This window comes from Lynx rufus, unplaced genomic scaffold, assembly GCF_022079265.1.
Source record: "Lynx rufus isolate CCGP_SWC_20201006 ecotype Redwood Valley unplaced genomic scaffold, mLynRuf1.p SCAF_7, whole genome shotgun sequence".
NCBI classification, from domain to species: Eukaryota; Metazoa; Chordata; class Mammalia; order Carnivora; family Felidae; genus Lynx; species Lynx rufus.
This window is the reverse complement of record NW_025814889.1, coordinates 104,666,597-104,690,524: the sequence shown is the minus strand read 5'-3', so window position 1 is coordinate 104,690,524 and position 23,928 is coordinate 104,666,597. Positions and strand designations below refer to the sequence as shown.

The 23,928-nt window shown below is 36.5% G+C and overlaps 1 protein-coding gene and 1 pseudogene across 3 annotated transcripts in view; both read left to right on the top strand.

Annotated features, from left to right (window-relative positions):
• The window catches only part of PPFIA2 (PTPRF interacting protein alpha 2), a 473,921-nt gene that overhangs the window by 122,557 nt on the left and 327,436 nt on the right, over positions 1–23,928 (top strand). The window lies entirely within an intron of this gene.
• Positions 23,058–23,549, top strand: LOC124501190 (40S ribosomal protein S10-like; annotated as a pseudogene).

Sequence of the window (23,928 nt, the reverse complement as noted above, 5' to 3'; positions counted from 1 at the left end):
TACTTTTCTTTGGCTCAAAGACTAAGAAGGACTGCATTTGCATCTTGCAGCCTTCCTTTCTTATTCCTAGGTGGGCTGAGAATGTAAATTTATGTAATTTCTATCACCAGTTAAAGAAAGCTACTGGTAAAACAAGGGGAATGAGAAATGCAAAGAGAAGAAGAATGAAGTAGCAAAGATATCCAGCCCAATGTAGAGTTTTTCTTTCCATCAAACTATCTTATGTTTGTATTGCCTTGATCTCTTTGTTAACCGCCTTTGCATTTCTAACAGTTTTAGTGCAGTATACACCTGATCACTTCCAGAAAGATGATTCGTGTGTGTATATATATACACACGCATACATACATACTTGCATACATATACATATATGTTTCTACACATGCATATATTTATAGTGGGTTTCATTATATGTTTTTCAAATGATGTAAGGATGACCTTTATTTTTATTTATTTATTTTTTTAACGTTTATTCATTTTTGAGACAGAGAGAGACAGAGCATGAACAGGGAAGGGTCAGAGAGAGAGAGGGAGACACAGAATCTGAAACAGGCTGCAGGCTCTGAGTGGTCAGCACCAAGCCCAACGCGGGGCTTGAACTCACGAACCGCGAGATCATGACCTGAGCCGAAGTCGGATGCTTAACCAACTGAGCCACTCAGGATGCGTGACCTTTAAAAGAAATCAGATACTTTTGTCTGGTAGGGTGACAAAGTTTGCATTGCCAAAAATATTGCAGAATGATTTTGGGTGATATTTGTAATTAACTGCAATGAAAACAGGAAAATAGATGACTGCAGTTTACAGAGTCGTTGATTACTTTGCTTTTATATTCAGAGTTATTTCATGGTTTACGCATTACTTGAAATTAGAAAATACAAACCAATACACCACTTCTGTTATTTTCTGTTAACGAATACTTTTGAACGTTGTATTTTGATAAGAAACCTACTTTAATACTATGTAAAAGCACATTACAAAAGATGATTATAACAATACTAGCCGTATACTGTGAAGAAGGATAGTGTTATTTCAGTGAAAAAAATATGTTCACCACACTGGTGCATGGAATACATTATGTAAAGACACATGTATAAAAGATATTTCTAGGAGAATATAAGAGAAACATGTTTTAAAAGACCTATTATTTGTACATGTACTGGTTAATCGTAGTAGAAATGTGTACAGTAAAAATAGTATGTGTCCCTAAGAATGAACACAAATACACTCAATACATATTTGACTTGTCATAGTTAACGTTACTAAAATTAAGAACTAACGTGTACTGAGTAGTTTTTCTGTGCTCAAGTCACTTAAATTTTTTTAATGTTTATTTATTTTTAATAGAGAGACACTCAGCATGAGCAGGGGAGGGGCAGAGAGAGAGAGGGAGACACAGATCCAAAGCAGACACCAGGCTCTGAGTTGTCAGCACAGAGCCCGACCTGGGCTTGAACCCATGAACCATGAGATCATGACATGAACTGAAGTCAGACACCCAACCAACTGAGCCACCCAGTCGCCCCAATGTGTCAAGTCTCTTAGGTATTATATGTCATGCCACGGAATCTTGTTACTAACTTGTACAGTAAGTGCTATGATTACTTCAATTTCACACATGAAGAAAGTTATTTGGAGATTGTAATTAGAACAGGTGAGAGCCAGAACTGGAAGTCATGTCCATTGGGAATGAAGACTTTGTTCTTGAACATATTTTTACACTGCTTAAATATTTTGGAGTCACTGTAAAACAAAATTAGGGTGAAAGCATTTACAGAAACATAAACACTACTACATAGTAGGATTTGTGGCAATTATGTTGTAACTTGGTTGAGATGGTATCTTCTAAATTTAAGATTTAGCAATTCATAACTTTGATCTTCTGTATTCATCACCAGAAAAAATGTTGAGAAAGAAAGATAAACTTAATTTCAAATTTTGCTTTTTGTCTATTTTTGTAAGCAATTTTATAATTCTGTACAATGTTGTCAGTTGTTTTCTTTCATTTAAATACCATCAGACCTTGCGATTAGGTGATGTAGAGGTGTAGCCAAAGGAACTGGGCTTAGAATCATTTTCACAAGATCAGCTCTTCATTCAATAAGAACTTTATCATGAGGGGTGCCTGGGTGGCTCAGTCGGTTAAAGCGTTCGACTCTTGTCTCTTGATTTTGGCTCACGTCATGATCTCGTGATTTGTGGGTTTGAGCCCCAAGTCTGGTTCTACGCTGACAATGTGGAGCATATTTGGGATTCTCTGTTTCCCTCTCTCTCTGCCCCTCCCTTGCTTGTGCTTTCTCTCTCTCTCTCTTTATCTCTCTCTCAAAAATAAATAAATAAACTTAAAAAAAAACTTTATTACTGTATTGTGAATTTATCCAGACTCTTAACTCATCATTTTTTCACCAGACAACACTGACAAATTCAATAGTATAATCCAATTTTATATTCATTACAATAACGAGAAATGTGTTTTAGTGTAAACATTACTAATAGCATTGAAATCAATGTCTAATTGTATGGATCAAGATCAGGTTAAAAGAAAGTTCTACAGCCCTTCCATAGCAATGTTTATGTAAGAATGGGACAGAGACTAGCAGCAGGAATTTTTTTTTCTTTTAATGAAAGCATTATATAGAAAAGACACAATTATATAGAAAATATTTATTTTTTAACATCATGGCATGTCTGAAATAGCTATAGTTTTAGCTACAGTAGGAACTGGCTTTGATCTCTAATAGCTAAGGTAGAAGTTTTAGTTTTTGAAGTTTTATGATTTTGCTTTGAGCTGTTGGAGGTAGTGATCTGGGAAAGAATGGAGGTAATGGATCAGAAAGTCATCAGGACTAGAACATCAGGCTTCCAAAAGCGATGTGATGATGATACAATCCAAAGAATAATGATAATATGAAAGTATAATAATAAGAGATACTTGTACTTTCTTTGGGTTTCCTAGCACCTGAATCTCTCCTATGCTTTGAGAATTCTTCACCATTTACTTCTTCCCCCACTGCATCTAATTTTATTTAGATAAAACTGAGACATGACATTGTGTAAGCTTAAGGTATATAACATAACAATTTGATATGTATGTATATATGTATATATGTGTATATACACGTGTATATATGCTGTGAAATGATTACCGCAGTAAGTTTAGTTCATGCTCATCCCTTCACATAGTTACCACATAGTTAACATTTTTTTCTTGTAATGAGAATTTTTAAGCTCTACTTTGTTAGCAACTTTCAAATCTGCAGTACGGTATTGTTAACTATAGTTGCTATGTACATTACATGCCCAGAATATACTTATCTTTAACTGGAAATTTGTCCCTTTTAACCACCTTCCACCTTCACCCATTCTATTAGCCCTCAGCCCCCACCTCTGGCAACCACCAATCATTCTCTGTATCCATAAGCTGGGTTTTTTGTTTTGGTGTGTTTTTTTTTTTTCAGATTCCACCTATAAATAAGATCATACAGCATTCTTCTTCCTCTTTCTGGCTTTTTTCACTTAGCATAATGCCCTCAAGTTTCATCCAGGTTGTCAAAAAGGCAGGATTTCCTTCTTTTGATACCTGAATAATACTCCTTCCTATATATACCACATTTTTTTATCCATTCATCTGTATGGGCATCTAGGTTATTTTCACTTATTGACTCTTGTGAATCATGCCAAAATGAACATGAGGGTGGAGCTGTCTCTTCAGGATAGTGATTTCACTTCTGCCAGATACCCGGAAGTGCAATTGCTGGGTCGTAGGGTAGTTCTGTTTTTAATTTTTTGAGCAACCGCCATACTGTTTTTTCAGAGTGGCTGCACCAGTTTACATTCAGTGCACAAATGTTCCCTTTTCTCCACATCCTCACCAGCACTTGTTATCTCTTGTCTTTTTGATAATAGCCATCCTAACGGGACTCAATTGATTTCTCATTGTTTTCATTTGCACATCCCTGATGCTTAGTGATGTTGAGTATATTTTCGTGTGTCCATTGGCCTTTTGAATATTTTCTTTAGAAAAATGTCAGTTTGAGTCCTTTGCCCATTTTTACATTGGATTATTTCAGGTTTCTTTTTGCCATTGAGTTATAAGAGTTTCTTATATTTTTTTGGATATTTACCCCTTATTAGATGTATGATTCGCATTTTTCCCTTGGATTTTTCCCATTGCATAGTTTGCCTTTTCATTTTGTTAGCTGTTTCTTTTGCTGTGTAGAAGCTTTTTAATTTAATGTAGTTCCACTCATTTATTTTTGCTTTTGTTGCTTGTCTCACTGTGTGTGTCATAGGGAAGCAGAGCCTCTGTGCCCTATAGAAGCTACAAAAATACTGGCTTTATAGGCTGTCATGTGGTTAGGCATTAGCTGCATTCCCTGGGCCTGGCAAGTCTGATGTACCCAGCCAGCATTGTAAATGAGCACTAGTGATCAAGGAGGCATCTGCATTGGGGAACGTATTTGTTTCTTACTGTGACTCTAATAAATTACCACAAAGTTAGTAAGTTAAAACAACACAAATGTATTATCTTTTCTAGAAGTCAGGGGTCTGAAATTGATCTTATTAAGTTAAAATGAAGGTGTCAGCCATGTTGTGTTCTTTCTGGCGGTTCTAAGAGCCTGTTTCCTTATCTTTTCCAGTTTCTAGTCTACTGCATTCCATGGGTCAAGGCCCCTTCCTCCATGGCCTTGCCAGTAGCGTATCATGTTCAAATCACCTTCTCACCCTTGCCTTCTGCCTCCCTCTTTTAAGGACCTTTGTGGTTACATGTGGGGCCACTGAATGATCCAGGATAATCTTTCCACCTCAAGATCCCTAAGTTAATTAGATCTTTAAAGCCTTTTTGCAATGTAAAGCAACACATTCACAGATTTCAGAGATGTGGATGTGTTTGAGAAGCCATAACTCTACCTGCTACAAAAATCCTTTCTGTGGATCCTTTCTGTGGATCAACGAAAGCAGCGATATTTATCTCCTAGGGGCTTCAGTGATCTAGGTCTTGGTGGGGACATCTGCAGCCCATTGGCATTTAGTGTTCTCTGACAGTAGTATGTTCATTTGATGGGTCTTGTGGTTTGGGGTGGTCCCAATTACTCCAGACCCTCTGTTTTTGTTTTTGTTTTTGTTTTTGTTTTTGTTTTTGTTTTTCCAAGCCAGGTACCTCAATTGCTTTTGGTGGTTCTATGAGCTACTGCGTACTTTTTCTATACTTTCCTTCTCTGCTTAAGTTAATTAGATCCCTGTATGAGAGAGAGACCATATAATTAGTATGGGTGAGATAAATGATATTTGAAGATGGAAAGTCCAGGCAAAACAACAACAGCAACAAGAACCCCCCAAAAACAGCAAACAAAAAACAATTAAGTTTCCAGCTTCTAGCTGTTGTTATAAAGGCTAATCACTGATTTGTTGAATAAATGTAGTAGAGATTAAGCAGTTATTTTTAATCTTAAAGGAATTTCATCTAAAAATAAATGTTTTAGGGGTGCCTGGGTGGCTCAGTTGGTTGGACAGCTGATTTCAGGTCAGGTCATGATCTGGCAGTTGGTGAACTTGAACCCCGCATTGGGCTCTGTGCTGACAGCTCAGAGCCTGGGGCCTGCTTCAGATTCTGTCTGGTTCCCTCTCTCTCTTCCCCTCCCTTGCTCACACTGTGTCTCTCTGTCTCTCTCAAAAATAAAATAAACATTAAAAACATTTTTAAATATTTTAAATGACTCCTGGATTTTAGCTTGCTTTATAGTTAAATCAAACTATCAATGCTCATTCAATGTAATGTACATTGCATTAAAGTAATCGATGCATTATAAAATCAGTCCATCAATCTCTCTGTCTATATATATATATATATATATATAGATAGGTATCTTCTGAGATCTATGTTACGTGAACATTCACAAAGCTTGTATGATTTAGTTTGTGTCTGTTTCTCATTGTGGTGGTGACTACAGAGCTGGTTTTACCTTTCTTTTTGGCATATATTCCTTCTGGAAGAGGTAGAAAGGTCAACTAATTCAGTTTACCAGGGAAGCCTGCTTAGCATCTCTCTGCCTGTGGTCCTCTCCCTCCCTTTTATTGTTCTGCGCCACTCCTTGCTATTCCAGCACTGAAAGCAACAGGGACTGTAAATATCATGTGTCACTGTGTCCTTTTGCTCTGAGAAGAACTCTCTCTGAAGTTTACAAATGTGACGACAAGGCAGCGTCTTTTTTAGAGGAATTAATAGATATTTTGACTTACATTCTAGAATTCAGCTAGAAAGACAAAACAAAACAAAACAAGAACATAACTCTTCATTGCTAGTTAGTTCTTGCTAATGCGATGTAGGCCACAGCTAAAAGGGATGTTAACATCACCTGGGTCAAACTTGTCATGTTACAAATGAGGAAGCTGTGGCTTAGAAAGCTTAAATAGCTAGCTCAAGATCAATACATTTTTAGCAGCTTCATTGTCTGATTGTATTATTTCTTAAGCTGTCTTTGAAAATGAAAGTGCTCAGTTTAGTAAATATGTTAGGTAACCAAGAATAAATCCTTTTCTAATACTAGTACTTTTCTAATAATAATATTAGATTATATCCTAAAATTTCTCTTTCTCTTGAAAATTATGTTACAGATAGCTTTAGAACTTAATTTGATGAAATTAAATCATATTAGTTTTATGGATCAATGAGTGTCCATGGTTTAAAATTAATAACCATAACAAGACTCCATTTACTTATTTATTGTATTTCTTGAATAATTTTATTGCAGCCAGTTTTGAATTTTCAGAAGTCAAGATTTGGGGCTCCTGGGTGGCTCGGTTGGTTAAACATCCAACTTCTGCTCAGGTCATGATCTTGCATTTTGTGGGTTCGAACCCCACATAAAATTCTGTGCTGACAGCTCAGAGCCTGGATCCTGCTTACAATTCTGTGTCTCCTTCTCTCTCTGCCTCTCCTCACTTGTGCTGTCTCTCTGTCTCTCTCTCTCAAAAATAAACATTAAAAATTTTTTTGAAAGAAATCAAGATTTTACTTATAACTTACGTTGAAGAATATTCATGGATATTTCATCTTGAAACATTATAAAGTGAATTTTAAGATATAAACCCTCAAATCATTTCCTAGATAGAAAAAAAAAAATACCATACATGAAAAATTTTCATTTTGTTGTTTGTAGCATCACATATGGCCACAAGAGGGCAATCTGTGAAAATAATTGCAATTGCAGGGACCATAGCATTTAATAAGTGGATGTTCGGTACCTTTGATCATGAATTTAGCATCATTGTCGGGATACATAAAAGGGTTCCATTTTAACTACATAGTATTTAATTTTAAATAAGACAAATTAAGCTCTACATTTTCCTATAGGTTGTAGTGTTTATAGCTATGCAATAGATATATCCCATGTGTGACACTGGAATAAGATTACATTCTTGTAATGATACCTCAGAAAAGCAATTGTAGTAAACTGTCAATACTGTCCTAGGAGAGTGACAGTGATCAAAATAATTCTTATTTGTAAAGTTGTCGTGGATTTTGATGACTCTTGCTTAATCACTGATAAAGGTATTTCTTGCTTTGACGCACATCACATAAGACATAAGGAAAAATAAAAGGATCCCTTATGGATTAAAAGCTTTTTTGATAGGTAGAAGTAGATCAATTATTAATTTTATCTACATCCCTATGACTCAAGTTAATGTAGCACAAGAATGATAACTCTTCACAGGACCAAAGAGGAAAAAGTGTTTAGAGGATAAAGAACGGTTTAGCATACTGAGCACTTCAAAAATCTCTGCCCACACTAACTTCCCACCCCAACAATCCCCAAAATAATACATGTCATCTAAAATGTACATTCACTTTTGTTCTTAGGAAAATAATGCAATGGAGTCTTCCAGTCAAATTTCTGGAAGCAGGTGTTCTTTATGATAGCATCACCTTCATTCCTGCCAAGAACATAATGTTCAGCGCACAATTCCAGTTTTATTAATTTCATTATTGTGTGCAGTACTCTGCCCATTCTACCAGACATACTGCAGGGTGACTCAAACAGCTCAGAAGAGAATTTCTATTTATATCCAACATTGTGTTTATTTGTTACATCCCTTAATTTTTTTAAGATTATATACTTTTCAAATTTAATAAAGATGCAATAATAACAAATTTGTTACAGAATTATATTTTTGGTGGTACCTCAGACTATGTGCTATAGATATAATTTGAGATTTTATAAATTAACTAAGCTACTTAGTAGAAAACATTCCTTTGAAAATATGCAATGGAAAAAGCTTGAAAATAGCTTTTTTTAATGTTTACTTATTTTTGAGACAGAGCATGAGCAGGGAGGGGCACAGAGAGAGGGAGACACAGAATCTGAAGCAGACTGCAGTCTCTGAGCTGTTGGCCCAGAGCCTGATGTGGGGTTTGAACCCATGAACCACGAGATCATGACCTGAGCCGAAGTCAGATGCTTAAACTGACTAAGCCACCCAGGTGCCCTGAAAATAGCTTTTTTTTTTAAACTTACAGAGAATAATTCTTTTACGTTTCTTTAAAGTTCTTTTTGACCTAAGAAGCATCCTCTCACTACCTTTAAGGTTCCTGTATTAGGTATGGTGTAAAATTTACACTTACTAAGTTGCTATAAATGGTAGCACCACGAGTTAATGATCAAACTTAGAAAAGGAGTAACTAAAACTAGTTTTACATGTTCTGCTGCAGGAACTGGGCATTTCCGTCAACTAAGTGAGGCTCTGGGATTGGGTTTTTTAATGAAACCTGATAACGATTGCCATTGAGTATGGTTTCTTTCTCTTTCTGTGACTTTTGCATCATATTTCTTTTTGTCACAGACACTGAAGCTATAGTGCAAAAAAATTATGGGATGTAGAAATAGAAGAGAGGGAAAAATAAGGAAATAACAGTAATGCTTAGAAAATGCCCACAGAATAATAGAAATAACATATAAATGAAATCAACAAATATTAAGGTGTCTATAATGTTAGTTATTTTCAAATAATATGTCCAGTTACAGTGTTCTCAAGAACTTTCTCAGGTATGTGTTATTGTAGCTAGTTTACAGCCTGAGAAACCATGATGTTAAAAGTTAAGTATCTTGCCCAGGGACACATAATAGCCATTATGCAAAGTAGCAGAGCCATGATTCAGCTGGTGCCATCTGAGACCAAATCCAGTTTGTGTGTGTGTGATTTTGTTATTGTTTGTTTGCTTGTTTTGCTCTTGTGAAAGTTCCTAAAGGAAATCACTAAACTACCAGAATACTAGAGATCACAAAATTTCTTGAATATTCATAATGCCTAATAGAAAGAAGAGTCAGAAGGAGAAAGGATGTAAAGAAAGGGAAAATAGAGTAAAAGCAAGAAAGAGGAATATAATTTGCCAGGATTGGAAATGGAGAATTTTGATATGGTATCTGAGAGACACCAAAACATAATACAGAGTAGAAGGAGCTTTTCCACACATATGCTCTTACTCCCCTGCATTCTGCCCTAAACCCTGCTTTGCCCATGTGCTGTCAGCTCTTGTGGTCTGTGCGTAAGCTCTGACTCACCCAGGCACCACAGGGAATAAGGGGCTCGCTCTCAGATGTTACAGCTATGTTACTCAACTTCAGCCAGATTTCTAAAGATTTTTCGGGCTTCATTTTAGGCCCCTTCCTTCCTTCCTTCCTTCCTTCCTTCCTTCCTTCCTTCCTTCCTTCCTTGCCACACTGTATTGATGACACCAGTGCTGAGTTTTGACACACAGCTTCCAGATCTTTCCTTTCATATTGAGTTTTCCTGCCTCCTTGGAATGTTATCCATAGAGAATTCAAATTTTAATAACGAATCTGAACACTGTATCTGAAGTCAAGCATGATTTTTCTCACTAAATTTCATGTTTTGGGATGTAAATGCAGACTTCTAATTCCCCATTCACAGCTTTTTTTTCCAGTGCTCAGGACATGTCCGTGCAAATTGACTGTAGTATAGACAACCTTGACTTTTCAGAATTACTGAGACTGATAAGGTTAGGTCCCAACCATGACCTGGTTTAAAGTGTGTAAATGCACAAATTTAGCAGTTGGGCACCAATCTGAGCCCAATTTGTCTGTAGATTATAAAAAATTCTCATAAGCTGAACAGAAGCAATTCTGATATCCCAGAAGCCTCCTGTTCTTTATGTAGAGCACGATTATATGTGTGTGTGTATGTGTGTGTGTGTGTGTATTCATGCAGACATATATTGTGTATATATAATATATATATTATACATACACACACGTGTCTGTGTGATATGTGTATCATATCAATATATCATATATATATTGTGTCATGTCTGTGGTATTTTTCCTTAGAAAAATAAAATATGCAGTTTTATTTATTTTAGTGAGAGTAGTGACATGTCCCATACTTCATAAATTTTTATTTAAACAACCATATTTTTTAGCTAAGTAGGTCCTCCTATGACTCAAGACAAGCTTGGTGATGAACATGGACAAATTCTAGTAAATTCTAGTACCACTTCAGAGAATAAAACTGATTAATTTATTATAATCACAGCATTACTTCATAGCATCATTACCTCTATATTTTAACAAACTGCCTCAAATTCATTCTGTATGAAATTTGCCCAATTATTAGCATTTTAACAGACTAAGTTATTCTGAAATGTTTTTTTATAGCATAGTTAATTGCATTGTGGCCTAACCTCCTTCACTTTTGCATTGATATCATATTTAGCATATGAAAGGGTCTTTTTCATTTATATAACCTGTCACTTAGAAGTTGTTACTTCCATTATTAAAATTCTGAGAAAGCCTGGGACTAGTAAAAGACTTTGCCATTCATTGCCTTAATTCTGGTTGCTGTCTGGGGTAAAATGTGGAGAGGAAATTCCTTAAGGTATTTTGTCATCACCCTTATCATAGTTAGATATTATATATAACCCTGCGACCTGGGACAAGTGCTAAAGCAGTGTATAAATTATACGATTTGTCCTGGCTCTGAACCTAACAAATTAATAATTAAGAAACAGAATATATAATGAGCATGTATCTACTCTATATTTTTCTAGATTTGCCAGTTTGATTATGATTGTCATATGATTATCAACTACCCTAGGAAGACTGTGTTTTGATGTTTAGTGCTTATACATATGAAGATCCATTTTCCAAACCACCTGTCTCTTCTGTTGCACCTGTTCCTTCCTAGTCACCATTTCACAAGGAATGTTTTCCCTTGCCAAAGATCTATTATTGCAAACCAATTAGTATAAAATATGACAAGTGACTCACTATAAAGGTTTGGTGGCATAATGTTCTGATCACGAACATAGTGAACATTGTTTTTTGTGGTGTGTTTTCTTTTTATGCAACTATTTGACTAATGCCCAAATGTAACTGCCTTGTTTACAGGAGATAAAAGAGTACGAAGTAAAATTTGCCTTTTTTAACCCCAATGTCACAGTCTTACTTTCATCACATCTTAGGTGGAAAATGATGTGGTTAACACTTCTCTATTCAAAATAGACTCCAAACTCAAAAACATGATATCTTTAGCTAACACATAATAATTTCCATTTCCACAAAAGATTTCCTGGTGTCCTGATTTATCTAACTTAAATTTTAATTTTTTAATATCTTTGTATAAGTTCTGTTAATTGCCGTGTATACTTGTGTCATGTCTGTGGTTCTTCAAAACCATAATTATTCCAATTATGAATTTTTCTAATTAACCATTCAGTAAATATTGTTTTAGTATCTTCTTAGCATAGAAGATAAAGTTGTGAGTACGGTCTTTAATCTCATAAGTCTTACAGAATCAATTTATAGATAAAGCAAGAAAAAATACAGATTTTTCTGTCACATTTTGTGATCTAACCATCAGTAACTTAGTACTAAAGGTTAATAAGCCATTATCCATGGTCTTTAAGAGAACTGACAGTGAATTGAAGGAAATGAATATACAAATAATTCTACTGTAAGAGATAAGGTTGTAAGCCTTCTAATAAAACTATAGACAGCAGGATCTGGGACTATCTGAGAAGGAGAAATTATACCACTGTTTGAATATAAGAATGGATAATTATTATATGAACATTTATATATTATATTGAATGAATAATTACAGCATAGTAATTCACACAAGGATTGGTTGCAACTATGATAAACGGAGTTATTTAGGATGCAAGATTTTCCTTTGTTCTATTTTATACACACACGCACAAATGCACACACACACACATATAGAGGCTTTTTAAGAATTCAAAGTTAAATATTTATTTCTCTTTTGGGTGACCTGCAAACTGAATTTTAACCACCTATGGTTGTTTTTTTGTTTTTGTTTGTTTGTTTGTTTGTTTTGCTTCTATACTTTTGTTTTGTTTTGATTTAACCTGCTTTGGCCTACTTCTTATCTGAGTAAAAAAATCTAATGCCACCTAACCATGTTTTAAGGCTTTCCTCTTTCCCTAATTACTTCTGATGATTATCAGCATAGGGACAATTAGAAAAATCAGTTCCTGTCTCCTGCAGTTTGTTTTAATTACCAAATGTTGTTATGTTTCTATATTCACCAAAAATGGAGTGTATTGTCTATAGTTTGGTAGTAAAAAGTGAATATACATTTTAGGGCCTCCTATCTATGCAAGTCTATAATTCTACTATTCAAAGTAGCTTCTTTAAAGTGAACCTTTTTGGGGTGCCTGGGTGGCTCAGTTGGTTAAGTGGCCAACTTTGGCACAGGTCATGATCTCGCGGTACGTGAGTTCGAACCCTGTGTCGGGCTCTGTGCTGATAGCTTGGAGCCTAGAGCTTGCTTCTGTTTCTGTGTCTTCCTCTCTCTCTGCCCTTCCCCCATTCTCGCCCTGTCTCTCTCTGCCTTTCAAAAATGAATAAATGTTAAAAAAAATAAAAAATAAAATAAAAAAATAAAGTGAGCCTTTTTACTGACTTCCAGGGAATGGTGTTGTCACTATATCTTGTGTATGTTTCTGGCATTCATTCTATCAACTAATATTCATTGAGTTGTGACTTTGTGAGGCACTCTTCTAAGCAATGAGGTTATAACAATGACCAAAACAAAATTCCCTGCCGTTACATAATTTACATAATTCTAGTAGAAGGAAAAAATGAGTTAGTTTGTTTTTTGGTATCAAATTCGTATAAAGAAAAGGTCCAGATGCATATCTGAATCATTAGGACATTTGTTCTTCTTTTGAATGCCTGGTTTTAGAAACTGTACCCACATACCCATAGGATGCAATTGTGGATATACTGTATATGCAATCTGAAAACAGATTGTAGTGGGAGTCTTACATTGCAAATGTTAGTTACTCTGACATCTTTGCAGATCACTTAACTGCTCACATTTGTAAACATTGTTGGCCTTAGACAGAAAATTAATGTTCCAATTCTGTATAGTAGATGGATGAAGTTAATGGCATATCATTTTAGGTCATTAAAATTGCCTAAGATACTCATTATTTTAATGAGCATTTATAAATACCAGTTTATATGTCTCATGACACTTATTCCTTTTCATCTACTCTTTTAAATTAATGCTATACATTTTGAGCATCTCTGTTTTCACTGTTTTGAATATCTCCTGAATATCTCACATCTCTAAATAAGCTGGAGTTTTCCTCTTGAGGGACCCCACAAGATTGCTTTCCTATTCACACTTCCACTTAGTGCTGGCAGAAAGGCTTATCTCTCATTTGATTAAAATAGATTAATATTGCAACTGTGAGTTCATTATCATGCCTCCTCTTTATTGCAACTTCTGTCTTGGTGGCTGTGGAAGAGCATAGTCACTATTTTGTTTCTCTTTTCTTTCTTTTAACCTTTTTTTAAGTTTATTTACTTTGGGGGTGAGGGAGGGACAAAGACATGGAGAGAGAGAATCCCAAGCAGGTTCTGCCCTCCCAGATTAGAGCCCTATGGTGGGAGGGGGTGGACATGGAGGGGAGGGGTGTGCTCAGTCTCAGGAACCATGAACTGAGTTGAAATCAAGAGTCAGACGCTTAACCAAATGAGCCACCCAGGCACCCCTGTTTTAAACTTTTAAATGCATCTTTTTATTCCCTTGTTTTAGATTTAATGTGTTCCTGAAATGGATAAACCTCACTAAATGTGTGTATTCTTATTTACATCAAGTTTAATTTTTTTCTACACTACTAACTTTCTCCCTTTCTTTAAATTACAATTTATTTAAAATGATTGATAGATAGCCCTGGTTATCCTCTTTATGCTATCAGTAGTTTTAGAGATTTTGCACATCATAATCTAGGGAGGAAAAACAATACATTGACAACCTGGACATATTTTATGGAGGTCCTTTTCCCCCAAACCTTTCCTGACTGCTGCAAATGCCAATTATTTTCCCCTCTGAACTGATTAAGGTTTTTTTTTTTTTTTTTTTTTACATTTATGCTTGTGTTTTTAAGCCATGTTTACCAAGGCCCTAGGACTATGTCAGGATGCCTCAGTGAGGATAGCTTCAGCAGGACTGTGAACAAGCAGGACTCTGATTCTGACTCAAACAAAGAAATTCCACTTTTATATGGCTTACATCTTGGGCTCCCACATATAATTTCACTTAAAATACATTCTGTTTATGGTTACCAGAGCAGAGGTGGAAGGTGGGATGGGTGAAATAGGTGATCTGGAGATTAAAGAGTACACTTATTTTGATGAGCACTGAATAATGTATAGAATTGAATGTATAGAATGAATTACTATATTTGACACCTGAAACTAATATGACACTATGTTAATTATACTGGGATTAAAAGTAAAAACTTAATAAAATAAATAAAATATATTCTATTTAGAAAAAAAGAAAATTATCAATCACTGGATTATATCAACATTTTACTCGAAGAATCTATACTATGCCTCTTACTGCTGACATCTAGCACTCCCAGATTATTTCAGGTACTGGCGTTGAGCTCTGTATCAAATTTAGGCACAAGTTGTTCATTATTATATTCCCCTCCTGACCCTTCATTAGAGTCAGAATGGGAATATAATCATGTGACTGAACATCAACATCATGAACATCATCTAGTTGACCAGGAAAATGCCACTTCCTTTTTCAGTCTACCTGGTTTGCTATCCAAGTTATTGGCTTGGCCAAAGAGGCTGCCTTCTCTAAGTAGAAGCCTTTTGCTTCAGGTAGGAGACTAAGAGTGGGATGCTCCACTGGTGAAACACCATCCGCATCCTAGTGTATTGCTTACTGGCCCCTCCTTTTAGCTTCTTTTGCTGGCCCTTCTTCATTTTGCTGGACTCTTTTAATATTGGGGCACTGGAAGGTTTAGTAGTTAGACTTCTCTTTTTTTCCAGTATTTACTCCCCTAAGTCTACACACTGAAGACTTCCAAATTTATTGTTCTTGCTAAGACTCTCCACTGAAACCCAAGCTCATGTGTCCAACCACCTAGTTAAAATCTCCATGTGAATGTCTGATAGATGTCCATGTTGAAAATCGAGTTGTGGCTCTTCCTTCCAAACTTGATCCAACCATAGTCTTCATGTAGGTAGAATTCTTGGAGTTATGCTGGTTTCTTATTTCTCTTATTTCCAAATCCACCTTCAAAATATGTTTAAAGTCCAGCTAGGTCTCAGTCGCCTTTACCACTTCCACCTTTGTCTGAGCCACCATTAGCTTTCACCTGAATAGCGCCCTAGTTCATTTCCCTTGTACCGCTCTAACCTCCCCTCCCCAAGCCTCATTCTTTTTTGTTTTTAAATTTTTATGTATTTTTAAAATTCCAATATAGTTAAGTTTCAGTTTTACAATATAGTGATTCAACACTTGTGTACATTACTCAGTTATTACCACTTAATCCTCTTGATCTATTTAACCCATGTACACACCCACCGACCCTCTGGCAACCACCAGTTCTTTATATTTAAGAATTTGTTGTTGTTGTTGGTGGTGGTGGTGGTTGTGGTGGTCTCTTTCTTTTCCTTTGTTTGTTTCTTAAATTCCACATATGAGTGAAATCATATGGTATTTATCTTTCTCTGACTGACTTACTTCATTTAGTACTACACTCTTTATATCCACTCATGTTGTTGCAGGTGGCAAGATTCCATTCTTTTTTATGGTTGAGTAATACTCCATTGTGTGTGTGTGTGTGTGTGTGTGTGTGTGTGTGTATACATATATATATACACATACAAACATATATATCACATTTTCTTTATCCATTCATCTATCAGTGGACACTGGGTTGCTTCAATATCTTGGCTACTGTAAATAATGAAAAGGTTCTCTACATCACTTCCCAGCAGAAAAATGCAAATCAAAACCACAATGAGTTATCATCTCACACCTGTCAGAATGGCTAGAAAAACATCCACAAGAAACAACAAGTGTTGGTAAAGCTGCAGAGAAGAAGGAACCCTTATGCACTATAGGTGAGAAGGCAATCTGGTACAGCAATTGTGTAAAACAGTGTGGAACTTCCTCAAAAAATTTAAAAATAGAATTACCCTATGATCTAGTAATCCCACTACTGGGTATTGTCTATACTTTATTCTTAACCCAGAAGCCAGAATGATTCTTTTAAAACGTTGGTCAACCATTTAATCATGTCTCTCCTCCCCTCAAGGCCTTCCATAGCCTTCCACCCTGCCTCCTGTCTTACTCAGAATGAAAGCCAATGCCCAGTTAATGCCCTATAACATCCACCATAATATGGCTTCTTGTTCTCATTGTGATTTCATCATCTAAAGCTCCCTTGCTCATGTACCCAGCTTGGGACACCACCCTCCCTTTTCTTTATTCACACCCTGAGCATGCTACCACCTTAGCACCTTTGTATTTCTTCTTTGCTTTACCTAATACCCTTTTCCTTTGGGTACCTCCATGGCTCATTCTTCACCTCAAGTCTGTTTCTGTTCAAATGTTACTTTTTCCTGGGGGCCTTTTCTAATTACCTTTTAAAAAATTCAGTTCTCCTATTTACTCCACTGGGAGATACGCTCCATGAGGAAAGGACTGTTTTTTCTGTTTTGTCCACAGTAGCATCCTCAACAGTTCAAACAGCTTTATAGAAAGTATGTATACACACACACGCACACACATACACACACACACACTGATTTCCTAAAGCACACATATATATATGTATATACATATATACACAAATAAAGTATATATACATATATATACACACACACATGTATTTGTATATATATACACACATACACACAAATATATATTTTTAAATAAATAAATGACATTTCTTTAAGTTCTTTCCTTTAATATTGAAATATGTAAATAATATACTTTATCATGGGTGTGATAGATGTTAAGGTGCCCTTACATTTTGTTAAGACATTTCCTTTAATATCTAAATAATATATCTATCTTATCATGGGTATGATAAATGCTAAAGTGCCTTTAACATTTCTGTAGATGTAAAGGGGGATTTTAAATTTGCCTGCCATTTGCATCAAACTTGTTGCTTCTGATTTATGCTGCAGGCTCAATTCCAATGACCTTAGATACTCTTAGATACTACCAGAATCTGTCCTCTCCTTGAACCTACTTGACTCATGCATGGAGGCATTTCCATTACCTTCTTTCCCTAAATTGTAACAAATACAGCTTTTTATGGATAATTTTAAGATAATGAAGGTATTACATCACCAAACAGAAAATAATTTAAAATCAGTAGTAGACATAATAGTTCATAAAGTTTATTGGTCATTCTCTGCCTCAGATTATGTCTTACTGGCTGTCTCTCACATGAAAGTTTGGATATTTATATCTTTATATCATTCTAGGTTTTAGTTATAGTCTAGGTATAAAAGTATAAATGTTGGTACATTTTAACTTATAGATTATAAAAACTACTCAGTAGATCTGGTACTGCATCATTTTGGACCCAGAGGACAAATTTGAACCATATAAACCTTTATGTTTCACTAACCCTTAATCTAAGTGTCATTGTCATCAGGACCAAAGCTCCTAAGAATAGAAGGAACATTTACCAATTCAGGTGCTTCTGGTCCTTCACCAGGGAGAAACAGTTAGCTTTACTCTGAATCCAGGGAGGAGACGCATACAAAAATATCAAGCTTCTGTGACCATTGCTGAATGGTAATTTAACTCAAAAAGATTAGCAGTGTGATTATATTCACAATTTTTGGATTTTAATTTTTATAATATATGTATAGGGGTTTTTGTTAAAGATTACTTTAAAAATATCTCCATTTAAACAATTTTATTATTATTTATTTTTAAATTCTAATATAAATAACTTACAGTGTTATATTAGTTTCAGGTGCAAAATATAGTGAATTGCTGTATCCCCAGTGCTTAGTACAAAGCTGAGAACATTATAGGCACTCAGTTTTTAATTGTTGAATTGATGAATCAGTGGTCCAATTTAAAGAAGTTTGTCAGGAATTTTTTTCAATAGAAGTGCCATGGACATCAGAAGCAGAACTTTAAAATATGAAAACTTCCCAGTTATTGAGAAATAATAGATTATTGACTAAAGTTTAGTCTTCTTGGCCCTACCTCTTGTATTTAATAATTAGTTGAAGCTAATTATTACCTACGTTCATTTATTCAATGAATATTTATTAACTTTATGCCAAACATTATGGGAATGAATGCAACAGTTAATAAAACAAAAAATGCATTCCTTTATAAAATGAATAAATGTCATTTTTCACATATAGTGCAATGGAGAAAATAAAGCTGACTAAAGGAATAAAGTGTTGCAGGGAAAGAGTGGGGACATACTTTTTAGACCGTCTTCAGATAAGAACTTACAGAAGTGCTGACATTTAGGCATACCCTTAAGTAACTGATGGACAGAACCATCTGACTATTGGGTGGGCTGGGGAGAGAGCCAGGCAAAAGGAGTCGCAGTTGCAGATACCAAGGAGGCAACATCAATATGGAATTTGAAATCACAGGTCACTAATCCCTCTTCCCTTGTTCTAGTGCCTGTTTCTCTTCACTCTTCTACTTCTTTCCATTACACTTATCCCCTCTGACATACAATTTAATTTACTTATGTATTGCTGGTTTCTGCACTTCTTCCCACTGCAGTGAGAGCTCTGCAAAGAAGGGTGTCTGTCTATTGTGTTTACCAATGTATGCTAAATGCCTAGAATAGAATCCACCTCATAGCTGGTACTCAGTAGATCTTCATTGTATCAATTGACATTATATTTTGGGAACTGCAAGGAGATCATTTGGCAGTGGACAGTATATAGGGGTGTGGTGGCATGAACTGAGGACAGAATTGTATTTAGGGACTTTGTATTTTCTTCAAAATATGACAGGAAGCTTCTGGAAGGTTGAGAGTAAGAGAATGCAGTGGCCTGATTCACATATATAACAGATCTTACAGGCTGCTGTGTGGAGAACAATCCACATTCTCCAACAGCCCCCAGTTGAGTGTACAAGCACACCAACATGCTAATAACTCACCTTTTGCAGACTTTAGTAAGGGCCACAATTGAAGTGTGGACTAATTGTGTGACAGTAAAAAGTTTCTGGACTGATAAGACTTCATAGATGAGGGGGCACTGAAACTAGATCTTGAAATGAGTAAAAAGAAAATTCCAGGCAACCAAAAACAATTGGGCAAGGGATAAACGAAACACAATTGTTGTTGGGTTGAATAAAGAAATTTGGAAAGTCGTTTTGGATTCTGAGTGCTGAGAGGGTAACAATGACAGTAAGTTTTTTTAAATACATTATCTCTGTTTTTACAATGAGTTGAAACCTATTTTAATCCCCACTTCAAAGAAACCTGATGCACAGGAAAGCTAAGTCAAAGCTTTATTCATCAAGAAAGAAGCATGGAGATTTGAACTTGGATCTGTTGGGTGCTAGATCCCATGTACTGAGTTGGTGATTTAATAATAATACAATCAAAGTTCGAAGAATTATCCAATTCCTTGCATCTAATAAGTTCAATCACATTAATATTTATTTTGTATGACTGGGGATGCTAGAGTGTGTAATGCTGTCCAAGGCATCGTAATCATGTTACTGATTATGGCCCTTTTGATATTAAAGCAATGCATTTATAATAAGAATTTCTGTCTTTGTTATGAAATGTTAATATTTATGTTCCTTTCATTTATTTATGTGTGGTGAATGTCAAGTACAAGGCAGATAAATTGAAGAAATTAATGTATGCCCATAATTTATCATGATATAATAAACTCTTGATTCTGTATCTGCATGGCCTTCTAATCAACAAGCTGAAAAATTGTGACTTGACCATAGTCATTTAGGTGTCTACATTTCCAACCAGGAGGTTGTGATCCAGGACATAATAATAACTTATAATAATTCACTAATACTCACATTCATTTAAAATGAAGTTTTGCTGAGGTCATCCTCTACATGGTGTTTTAACTTTTCATTCCTTACTTAGTTATTGGACAGAAGAAATTACTGATAACACAAAATTGGTCACATGACCTGGGCTTAGAAGAGAGAGGAAACATTAAAAATGGAATTACAAAAGTCTTTTTTAATGTTTTATTTATTTTTGAGAGAGATGGAGAGACAGAGTATGAGCAGGGGAGGGGCAGAGAGAGAAAGAGAGAGAGACAGAATCCGAAGCAGGCTCCAGGCTCTGAGCTGTCAGCACAGAGCCCAAAGCAGGGCTCAAACCCACAAACTGTGAGATCGTGTCCTGAGCCAAAGTCATACGCTTACCCGACTGAGACACCGAGGTGCCCCAAAAATGGAATTTAGTGGAGAAAAGGTGAAAAGATAGACTTCTCAAAGAAGAAATATTAGCCAGTGGCTCTTGAGGATAAGCACACACCAGATCAGTGTTTCTCGATCTTGCTCACATTGTAGCATAAAGAGGAAATCATAAAGTTTTCCATTATACTAATGTAGACAGAGGAGGGTGCTCAAGCCTAGTATTGAGTACCTCAGGAGCTCTGGAAGTCCCAGGATTTGACAAATCACTCTGAAGCTGAGAGACTGGTGTTTCAGTACACCTGTAATCTGTTTGCAACACACCGGCTGGGAAGCTCTGTCCTAGTTAGCTCAGAATGATTCATGGTATCACCAAGAAAAGCAGGACATTTTTATCTTGCTTATGTTCGGTTTGACTATAAAAAAAGAATTCCACTACATCAGCTATCCCTTAATCCTGTTTGCACATTGAAAAAAAAAAATCTGGGGGGATTTAGAAAAACACCATTTTGACATCCTTAAACTAATTACATAAAAAATCACTAGCGTTGAGGCCTAACCATTGGTATTTTTTAAAGCACCATAGAGGATGCTAATGTGCAGAACATTCTACTCCACTAGATGATTACTAGTGTGTTCTATATCTCTAACCATCTAGGATTTTAAGTGATGTTAGGAGATAGTCTATAGCAACCTAAGTTTGGAGAAGCCATTGAATATGTGGATGCTTTGCAGGGACAATTAAGGAAAACCCGCAAAAGAGACTGTCTTTCAGAAAAAGTGCAAACCATTGCTAATGATGCCTAAGAAGATCCCCAGAGTTAAAACTGCCTGGAAGCTTCCCTTTCTCCTTGTGACAAGATTCAAGTGGAAGTATCAGTCTCAGACTTTGAGATGAGAGAAGAAGAGATAAGGATAGGGGCAAATAGATGTGAGATTGTAAGAAAAGGAATTTTAGTATAAAACAACCCTTAATCTGCCGCAAATGAGTGAGCAAGCAGCAAAGAGAGGCCTTAGCAGACTGGAGAAATGTTTATTATTGACCTGCTATGAAAGGAATGTAAGGTATGAATGGCCAGGCAGTACAGAGAGTACTGCTGAGGTTGAGGATTATGAATTTGTCAGTGTTTTGATTATCTGAGGTGCTCCAACAACACACATCAACTCACATTGTAGCAGAGAAGCTGGACGAGTGGATTAATACAACTGTTTACTGAATGGGTCAAACAGAAGTATATTAAGAAAATAGAGTGAGGGTTTTGGCAAGAGAATGAAAGGTATGATGGACCATGGATTCTTGGTTGGGTATAGAGAGAGTGAAAATGGGAATTAGCAGATAGATTGGGACAGAGCTTGGTCAAATGGTATTTATTTTCATGATGTCCAAGAAAAAGTGTAGTGAAAATAAGAGAACACGAGAATGGAAGAAAGGGGAGTCACATTCTGGGGAATACGTTCCCCTCCACTCTAGGTGGCTGGACTCCCATTAGAGTAATTCTTCTGGCCCCATTAGAGTAACTTGTATGCCCCCAGGAAGAAATGGCTTCCTTAATAGATGAGTTTGATAGAATGAACTGGGCATGTGTGACTCATCCCTTTCCTCCCTTCTGTTCTCAGTCTGTGGAACTGCCTCCTCCAAAGAGCATGCATTCTAAACTGCTTTCTGCCATGCTATAAAAACTCTAGCTTCTAGCAACCCACCCATTCACAGCCAAAGCTTTTAATTGAAGAAGTTAAAATCAACTGATTTGCTTGCATGTCTAAGCTTGTTCTTTAATATAGGTATATTTTATTATTCTCTCTCTTTTACATGACAGTTTTACATGACAGTTTCATACCATTTCCTCACTTCTTCAGACATTCACTACTCCCTCCCCTAAGCTGACTCTCAGCTGATATCTCAGCTTCCTAAGTTCCTGAGCAGTTACACAAACCCCCACCACTATAGTTACCAGCAAGGGAAACCACATGCTCTGCCTTCCCACCTGTTATGAAAGATGGTGTTGTCTTCTCTCTAAAGCCAGTGTCTTCTCTCATATGTTCTACCTCCTTTCACCTACTGAAGGACATTTCTCCAGAAGTTCACCTTCTTCACCTATGATGAGCCTACATCACAATCTTTCACCTTCTGCTAGACTGTCTCCCTCAGCACAGCTTGTTCGTATTTCTTTCCCTCCTTTCCTTGTCAGTTACTGTCTCATTTCTTTGGTTCCTTGTACAGCAGTGTGCTTTAAAAGTATTGTATAAACACATGGTTTCTATTCCTCTCCTCCCATTTCATTTTAAATTTACATCGATGAGGCTTTTTGCATGTTGTGCATGCCCCTTCCTTTCTAACTCTGGACCAGGACATAGCAGGTGCCGAGATGTTGATGCCCAGGAAGAACCATACTGCCATTTATGAACTCCCTTTCAAGGAGGGAGTGATGGTGGCTAAGAAGGATGTCCACATGCCTAAACACCTTGAGCTGGCAGACAAGAATGTGCCCAGTCTTCACGTCATGAAAGTCCTGCAGTCTTTCGAATCATGAGGCTGTGTAAAGGAACAGTTTGCCTGGAAACATTTCTATTGTTAGCTCACCAACAAGGGTATCCAGTATCTCTGTGATTACTTTTACCTGCCCCCTGAGATTGTGTCTACCACTCTGTGCTGCAGAAGTCCTGAGATTGGCAGGCCACAGCCCAGAGTTCTGGAGAGTGACCTGCAAGACTCACACGAAGGGAAGCTGATAGACACCTATAGACCAAGCGCTGTGTCCCCTGGTGCCGACAAGAAAGCTGAGTCCGGGACTGTCTCAGTAATAGCATTCCAGTTTAGAAGTAGATTTGGTCATAGACGTGGTCAGCCACCTCACTAAAGTTGGAGGAGGTTGTTTTGTGTTGAATAAATCTGTAGTCAGAAAAAAAAAAAATAGGCTTTTCTCCCAACCATCTGCTGAATCCAGTGACCAGTGCTCAGTCCTTGTTTTAATTGATCTTTCAGCACCATTTGATACAGATGATCACTCTTGCCTACCTGCTTCAGTGCTCACCCCTGGACTTCCAGGACACATCCCTCTCTTAGTCACCACCCCCCCCCGCCCCCACCTCACTCCGCTGATTTGTTCCTACTCATTCTCCTTCGCTGGTCTCCCAGGACTCTTTATTTTTGGAGTATACTAGGGCTTGGGTTTGGACCACTTCTCTTGTCTATTTACATTCACTTCCTGGTGACTTCATTCCAGTTTTTTGGTTTTC